The following is an 8,973-nucleotide window of genomic DNA, read 5'->3' as shown; positions in this document are numbered from 1 at the left end:
GAAATAGGAACAGGAGTAGGCCATTTTGCCCCTCGAGCCTGTGCCGCCATTTAATACGATCATGGCTGATCCGATCATGGACTCAGGTCCACTTCCCTGCCCGCTCCCCTAACCCCTTATTCCCTTATCGGTCAAAAATATGTCTATCACTGTCTTAAATTTATTCAATGACCCAACCTCCACAGCTCTCTGAGGCAGCGAATTCCACAGATTTACAACACTCAGAGAAGAAATTCCTCCTCATCTCAGTTTTAAATGGACGGCCCCTTATTCTAAGATTATGCCCCTAGTTCTACACTTTAAAAAACAGTGCTTGGAATGAATGATTTGGAATCATGTGTTACCTTCCACGACAGATTGCTCGAGGGGGAAGATAAAGAACTTGCTGCAAACACATGGCAGATACCTTTTGTATTGTTTAATCACAAAGGCTGGACATAGGTTTTTGTGAAAATAAAATTGACTAGCTAAATAGATAGGAGTTGCAACTCAAGCATTCGGAAAGGGAAATGTAATTCATATAACCTAAGTTTGAGCTGTGGAGGGAAGACCTCTCACAGAGCGCTGCTATTTTTCCTTTTGTGTTTTTTCTTGAAGAAGTGGAAGTGAGGACGCAGGATGAAATATCGCAGCCAGCAAGGTCCAGGTGAACGAGGGAAGGCCAGTGTGCCTAGAATGCTGGGGAAACATCACTGACCTACATTCTTCCCGGTTAAGCAACGCCTCGATTTCAAAATTTTCATTCATTGTTTTCAGATCCCTCCATGGCCTCGCCCCTCCCTATCTCTGTAATCTCCTCCAGCCCCACAACCCCTGAGATATCAGCTCTCCTCTAATTCTGCCTTCTTCAGCAACCCTGATGATAATCGCTCAACCTTCTGTTGCCGAGGCCCCAAGTTCTAAAACTCGCTCCCTAAACCTCTCCGTCTCTCATTCCTCCTTTAAGACGCTCCTTAAAACCTATGTCTTTGGTCACCTGTCCTAATATCTACTTATGTGGCTTGGTGTCAAGTTTTTGTCTTATACTTTGTGAAATTCCTTGGGACGTTTTACACATTAAAGACGTTATATAAATACAAGTTTTTGTTGTTGCTGATTCCCTTGATTTGACCTTTCATGGTATTACATAGAATGTACAGCACAGAAACAGGCCAATCGGCCAAACTGGTCCATGTCTGGGTTTAAACTTCACACGACCCTCCTCCCACCCTATCATCATATCCTCCTATTCGTCTACAGTGAGGAGTTCCACAGTCACTGGTTGCCTTCTAGTGCCCGTCCAAAGGGCCAATGTCTGAGGGTATGCAGTGATTGTTGGCAACCTATTCAACCTTGCGGGTAACACAGTCCAAAAAACGCCCCCTTTGCAGACTTGGCCTTTGCTGTTGGGGTGAGTGGACAGTGATCAGTAGCAGGAGCCCAGGACACTGAGGTTAACTGCAGTCTCCCCAACTGCAGCCCAGGCTGGGATCAGCTGACAGCCCCCTCAGTGAGCAGCTGGAATGTGTAACCTCTCCTGGTCTGCACTGGGGAGCAAGGGAGGTCAAGGGTCAGCACAGTGTCATCAACCTTGACCCCCAGCCTCCCTCACTCAGGAGAACCAAGTTGCGTTGACGTCATGACGTCATGACGTCTGCACTTTTCATGACATCAACACGTTCCAGCCCGCGTCATCCTCGGCCGTCCGCCCACTGTTCCCGCGATCTTGCTCCCCATTGGTCGGAATCTCCTGTCAATCAGGCCGTGGGCCCAGGTCACGTGTCCCTCGAGCGCGCCGCCCAACGGCTGGAGATGGAGAGAAGATTCCGGAGCGGGGAGGAGGAGGAAGCGGCGGCGCGGCGGGGCGGCTTTCTAAACACCTCAGGGGTAGGCCTCAGGCCCCGAACAAGAACCTGCGGTTCCGGCGTTTGCCCCGAGCGGGGCCTCCGGGGGGCAGCTACGGGGCTTTTCCCGGTGACAGGCCCGGGGGCAACGGCCGCCATCTTGGGGCAGGATCTGCTGAGGGGCGATGAGGTCACGGGGCTGCAGGACGCTGATTGGTTGGTGAGTCGGACAGGCTTTGTCCCTCCGCGGGCTGACAAACTGTCAATTGCTGCAATCACAACTTGTATTTATATAGCGCCTTTAACGGAGCAACACGTCCCAAGGGCTTCACAGCAGCGTTACAGACACAACACATACATTTAACACCCAGACACAATAGGAGCAATGAAGGCAGGTGACCAAAAGCTTGTTTAAAGAGGCGGATTTCAAGGAGCGTCTTAAAGGAGGAAAGAGAGGGAGAGGTTTATGGAGGGAGTTCCCGAGCTTGGGGCCCAGGCAGCTCAAGGCACGGCCACCGCTGGTGGAGCGATTATAATCGTAAATCTCCTCTGTACCCTCTCCAGTGCAATCACGTCCTTCCTATAATGCGGTGACCAGAAATGCACGCAGTACTCCAGCTGTGGCCTAACCAGTATTTTATACAGTTCAAGCATAACCCCTGTGCTCTTATACTCTGTGCCTTGGGTAATAAAGGCAAGCATTCCATATGCCTTCTTAACCACCTTATCTACCTGGCCTGCTACCTTCAGGGATCTGTGGACATGCACTCCCACATTCCTTTGTTCCTCTACACTTCTCAGTGTCCTACCATTTATTGTGTAATCCCTTTTCTTGTTAGCCCTCCCCAAATGCATTACCTCACACTTCTCCAGATTAAATTCCATTTGCCACTGTTCTGCCCATCTGACCAGTTGATCGATATCTTCCAGCAGTCTGCAGCTTTCTTCTTCATTATCAAACACACAGCCTATTTTGGTATCATCTGCAAAATTCTTAATCATATCCCCTAAATTCAAGTCTAGATCATTGATGTATACCACAAAAAGCAAATAATGGGGTTTACATCAGCTACCCTCCAATTCACAGGAACTGTTCTAGAATCTATGGAATTTGAGAAGATGACAACCAATGCATCCACTATTTCTAAAGCAGCCTCTTTCAAAACCCTAGGATGTAGGCCATCAGGTCCAGGGGATTTATCGGCTCTCAGTCCCATGCATTATTCTAGTACTATTTTTTTTAACTAATGCTAATTTCTTTCAGTACCTCATTCTCACTAGACCCCTGATATTTCACTATTTAACATAGAAACATAGAAAATAGGTGCAGGAGTAGGCCATTCGGCCCTTCTAGCCTGCACCGCCATTCAATGAGTTCCGGGAGATTTTTGAGTCTTCTGCAAAGACAGGCACAAAGTAGTTGTTTAATTTATCTGCCATTTCCTTACTCCCCATTATAATTTCTCCTGTCTCAGCCTGAGGGACCCACATTTACTTTCTCCAATCTTTTCCTTTTTACATATCTATAAAAGCTTTTACAGTTTGTTTTTATGTCTAGTTTACTCTCAGATTCTATTCTCCCTTTCTTTATCAATTTCTTATTTCTCCTTTGCTGAATTCTAAATCCCTCCCAATCCTCAGGCTTACTACTCTTTTTGACTCCATTATTATGGTCACTCTTCCTTAAAAGTTCCTTTACTACAAGTTTATTAATTACCCTTTTCTCATTGCACAATACTAGATCTAAAGCAGCCTGTTCCCCAGTTGGTTCCTCAACATACTGATCTGGAAAACTATCTTGTACCCATGCCATGAAATCGTCCTCCATATTATTACTGCAGCTTTGGTTTGCCCAGTTTATATGTAGATTAATGATTTATACTCTGCCCTACTTTACAATTACTGTTTGGGGGCGGGGGCTTATAAACAATTCCCACCCATGTTTCTGCCCCTTGCTGTTTCTTAGCTCCACCCAAACTGATCTGATTTCTTGACTTTCTGAGCTAAGATCTTTTCTCTCTTGTCTTTATCCCATCCTTTATTATAAGGGCTACACCTCCTCCTTTTCCATTTTGTCTATCTCTTCTAAGCATTCTGGAATATTTAGTTCCCAACCACGCCTCCTTAATGGCTATTAGATCAAACCGATTAATTTCAGCTAAATTCAAAAAGGCGGCTCACCATCACCTTCTCAAGGGCAATTAGCGATGGGCAATAAATGCCGGCCTTACCAGCGATGCCCACATCCCATGAACAAATTTTTAAAAAACATTTAGTTGCGAATACTTTGCGCACAGATATAGTGCCTTTAGATTTAACTTATTTCTATTCTTCCCTGATGTCACCTCAGTCACTGAAGCCTTATTACCTTTGTTAATTTCTCTGTCCCTTCCTGACCCACTCGGCTTATTTTTACCCAAAACTCTGCTCTGCTCAAGAGACTTGACATTTCTCTTGCTGCTTTTAAATTTACTCTTTCCTGAAACCTCCCACCCCGCCCCTTCATTAGTTTAAAGCCCTGTCTACTGCCCTAGTTATTCGGTTGGCCAGGACACTGGAGCCCATCCCAATGGAACAGTTGGCTCTTTCCCTAGTACTGGTGCCAGTGTCCCATGAACTGAAACCCCTTCCTCCCACACCATTCTTTGAGCCACGCATTTAAACCTTTAATAGGTTTGTACCTATATCACTTTGCTCGTGGCTCGGGTAACAATGCAGAGATTATTACCTCTGAGGTTCTGCTTCTTAATTTGGATCAGAGCTCCTCAAAAGCCGTCAGCAGAACTCATTGGGGAAACTAAAACTAGGGGACATAGTCTCAGAATAAGGAGCTGCCCATTTAAAACTGAGATGAGAAGGAATTTCTTCTCTGAGGGTTGTAAATCTGTGGAATTCTCTGCCCCAGAGAGCTGTGGCGGCTGGGTCATTGAATATATTTAAGGCGGAGATAGACAGATTTTTGAGCAATAAGGGAGTAAAGGGTTCTGGGGAGCGGGCAGGGAAGTGGAGCTGAGTCCATGATCAGATCAGCCATAGTCTTATTAAATGGCGGAGCAGGCTCGAGGGGTCAAATGGCCTACTCCTGCTCCTATTTCTTATGCTCTTGTTACCCTCATTCCTGGTTCTACGTGGACAACTGGATCCTCCTCCTCCTTCCATTTCAAGTTCTTCCCCAGCCATGAGGATGTATCCTTAACCCTGGTACCGGGCAGGAAACACAACTGTGCTGTGGTTAGTTTGCACATCTTCCCTGCAGTCCTTTTCCTCATGCATACAGGCAGCAAGTACATCATACCTGTTGGACAATGTCAAGGGCTGAGGCTCCTCAATCACTACATCCTGGGTCCCCCATACCTGCCTCCCGTCCCTGACCATTAACAAACTCTAAAGTACTACTTAACCTAAGGGGTGTGACAGCCTCCTGGAATAAAGTATTTGGGTAACTCTCTGCCTCCCTGATGCCCCGCAATGTCTGCACCTCGTACTCGAGCTCAACAACTCTGAGCCGAAGTTCCTCGAGCTGCAGACACTTACAACAGACATGGGCGCTCAGGATCACCAACAAACTCCCACATGCTGCAGTAATGGCAAACCACCTGCCCTGCCACGTCTATCTAACCTTCTTTCTTCTACAACTCTTGGACACCAACGGCTCTTCGGAACCTTCTTCCCCTTCATTTCCCTCTGATCCCATCCCTTCTTCCAATCTCACCTCCTGCCGTGTTTTCACTATCTCCTCTGACCTTCCCCTCTCTGACCCCGAACGATCAGTCCTCAGCAAAGGCCTGAGCTCCATCCCCTTATGCCCCCACCTCAATTAATTTCGAGCTCGACACGATGCTGAGCTCTTTTTCCTCCGCCTTTGCCTCCAAGCCCACTTCTTCGGCCAGGAGAGGGGCCCAGGAGTGGCATGAATCTGAGGCCCAGAAGAGGTTGAGGGCCCAGGGGCAGCACGGGCCAGCCCACACTGCGATATGTGTGCGCGCTCGGTCTGTGCAGCAAAGCAGGTCTCCAATTAGTCTTGGGTAACCCTTGCCACTGGATCAAGACCTAGCTCTGTCAAGCCAGTGTGGTGGCTGGTGTGCAATGGCTCCCACACGTTTTTAAAAAAATCCAATCACAGGCATCTTCCACCCTTCAAGATGTAGTTCAGGATCTGGAATATTAGGTCCTTCATTGAAACACCTGTGAACTCATCCCTTTTTGGCGTGGAAGCAAGTCATCCTCGCTTCGAGGGACTGCCTATGATGATGATGATGAGATGCCCACTTCTTCGGCCAGGAGTCTTCCCCTTGCACAGCTAACCCTTTCTCCCGTTTTCAGAATTCTCACTTTACCTGGACCCCTCCCTCTGGCCTCTTGCCCTCTCTATATTTTCATTGCAAACTGCCGACGGGTCATTGGCCATCTCACTGCTCCCCTCACTCCCTCCAACCTCTCTCCCTCTGAACTTGCAGCACTCCGCTCACTCAGCTCCAACCCCTACATTGTCATTAAACCTGCTGACAAGAGTGACGCTGTTGTTATTTGACGGACCTACTTCTACCTTGCAGAGGCTGATCGCCAACTCTCTGACACTCCTTCTACCTCCCCCTGGACCATGACCCCATCACCGAACATCACTGACCTCATCTCCTCTGGAGATCTTCCCTCCACAGCCACCAATCTCATAGATCCCTATCCCCACACAGCCCGCTTCTCCCTCCTTCCCAAGATCCACAAACAGGCATTTCAGCCTGTTCTTGCCCCACAAAACTTATTTATTCCCATCTTGATGCTATTTTTTCTCCCCTTGTCCAGTCTCTTCCCACCTACATCTGCAACTCTTCCGATGTCGTCCGCCACTTTAACAGTTTCCTGGCCCCGACCATCTCCTTTTCACTATGGATGTCCAAACCCTCTACACTTCCAACCCCCACCAGGATGGCCTGAGGGGCTCCGGTTCTTCATTGGTGCCGTCTCCTGCTTCCGCCCTAAACTAGGAAATATCATTCACTTTGTATCCAATGTCCACCCTTCCCTCACCTTCACATGCTCCATCTCTGACTCTTCCCTTTCCTTCCTCGACTTCTGTATCTCAATTTTTGAGGATAGACTATTGACAAACATTCACTATAAACCCACTGACTCCCACAGCTACCGGGGACTACACTTCCTCCCATCCCGCATCCTGAAAGGATTCCATTCCATTCTCCCAGTTTCTCCCTCTCTCGCATCTGTTCTGACAACGCCACCTTCCCCACTAGTGCCTCTGAAATGTCTTCCTTTTTCCTCATCTGAGGATTCCCCTCCGCCATGGTTAACATGGCCCTCGACAGTGTCCGTTCTATGTCCCACACTTCTGCTCTCACCCCTTCCCCTCCCTTTCAGAGTGACGATAGGGTTCCCCTTGTCCTCACCTTTCATCCCACCTGCCTCCTCGTTCAATGGATCATCCTGCACCATCAGTTAACCAGGAATTAAATTAAAAGGTCGGACCTCAAATGTAGTAATCTCTGGATTGCTACCAGTGCCACGTGCTAATCAGAGTAGAGGGAGCAGGATAGTTAGAATAAATACGTGGCTTGAGCAGTGGTGCAAGAGGGAGGGATTCAAATTCCTGGGATATTGGAACCAGTTCTGGGGGAAGTGGGACCTGTACAAAAGGGACGGTTTGCACTTGGGCAGGACTGGAACTGATGTCCTGGGGGTAACATTTGCTAATGCAGTTCGGGAGTGTTTAAACTAATATGGCAAGGGGATGGGATCCTATGCAGCGAGACAGGACGAAGTAATATGGAGTCAGAAACAGATGGTAGAAAGGTAAAAAGCAATAGTGGAAGGCTGAGTAAACAAAGGCAAGAAACAAAAAGGGCCACACTACATCATAATTCTAAAAGGACAAAGGGTGTTAAAAAAACAAGCCTGAAGGCTTTGTGTCTTAATACAAGGAGTAGCCGTAATAAGGTGGATGAATTAACTGTGCAAATAAATGTTAACAGATATGATGTGATTGGGATTACAGAGACGTGGCTCCATGATGATCAGGGCTGGGAAATCAACATCCAAGGGTATTCAACATTCAGGAAGGATGGAATCAGGGGTCACAGTCTAAGGATAAGGGGTAAGCCATTTAGGACCGAGATGAGGAGAAACGTCTTCACCCAGAGAGTGGTGAACCTGTGGAATTCTCTGCCACAGAAAGTTGTTGAGGCCAATTCACTAAATATATTCAAAAATGAGTTAGATGTAGTCCTTACTACTAGGGGGATCAAGGGGTATGCCGAGAAAGCAGGAATGGGGTACTGCTGCACCTATTTTCTATGTTTCTATTTCCACCACCTCCAGCATGATCCCACCACCAATCACATCTTCCCCTCCCAGCATTCCGAAGTGACTGCTCCCTCCGCGATACACTGGTTCATTCCGCAGTCACCACCAGCAACTGCCTTTTTGCACCTCTAACATTGCCTCCCTCCGCCCCTGCCTCAGCTCATCTACTGCTGAAACCCTCATCCATGCCTTTGTAACCTCTAGACTTGACTACGTCAACTCACTCCTGGCTGGCCTCCCACATTCTACACTACGTAAACTTGAGGTCATCCAAAACTCGGCAATCCGTGTCCTAACTCACATCAAATCACGATCACCCCCGTGCTCACTGACCTACACTGGCTCCTGGTTAAACAACGCCTCGATTTCAAAATTCTCATCCTTAAAAATCACTCTTTTTCAGCTGTACAACAAGTATGCAGGTACAGCAAGTAATCAGGAAGGCAAATGGAATGTTGGCCTTTATTGCAAGGGGGATAGAGTATAAAAGCACAGAAGTCCTGCTACAACTGTATGGGGTATTGGCGAGGCCACACCTGGAGTATTGCCTACAGTTTTGGTCTCCGTATTTAAGGAAGGAAAAACTTGCATTGGTGGCTGTTCACCAGGTTGATTCTGGAGATAAGGGGGTTGACTTATGATAGGTTGGGCCTAAACACATTGGAGTTCAGAAGAATGAGAGGTGATCTTATTGAAACATAAGATAATGAGGGGGCTCGATGAGGTGGATACAGAGATGTTTCCACTCATGGGGAAAGTAAAACTAGGTGACATAGTCTTAGAATAAGGGGCTGCCCATTTAAAACTCAGATGAGGAGAAATTTCTTCTCTGAGGGTT

General features: G+C 47.5%; 1 long non-coding RNA gene across 1 annotated transcript in view; it reads left to right on the top strand.

Moving 5' to 3' along the window:
- Positions 1-1,693: 1,693 nt before the first annotated feature.
- Positions 1,694-8,973, top strand: part of LOC139232628 (uncharacterized) — a 156,485-nt gene continuing 149,205 nt past the window's right edge. The window contains exon 1 of the long non-coding RNA XR_011588059.1: positions 1,694-2,043. This is a non-coding gene — a long non-coding RNA (uncharacterized lncRNA). The remainder of the gene's footprint in view (positions 2,044-8,973) is intronic.

The sequence above is a fragment of the Pristiophorus japonicus genome, chromosome 20 (genome assembly GCF_044704955.1).
Source record: "Pristiophorus japonicus isolate sPriJap1 chromosome 20, sPriJap1.hap1, whole genome shotgun sequence".
NCBI classification, from domain to species: Eukaryota; Metazoa; Chordata; class Chondrichthyes; family Pristiophoridae; genus Pristiophorus; species Pristiophorus japonicus.
This window is presented reverse-complemented; position numbering and strand designations above follow the sequence as displayed.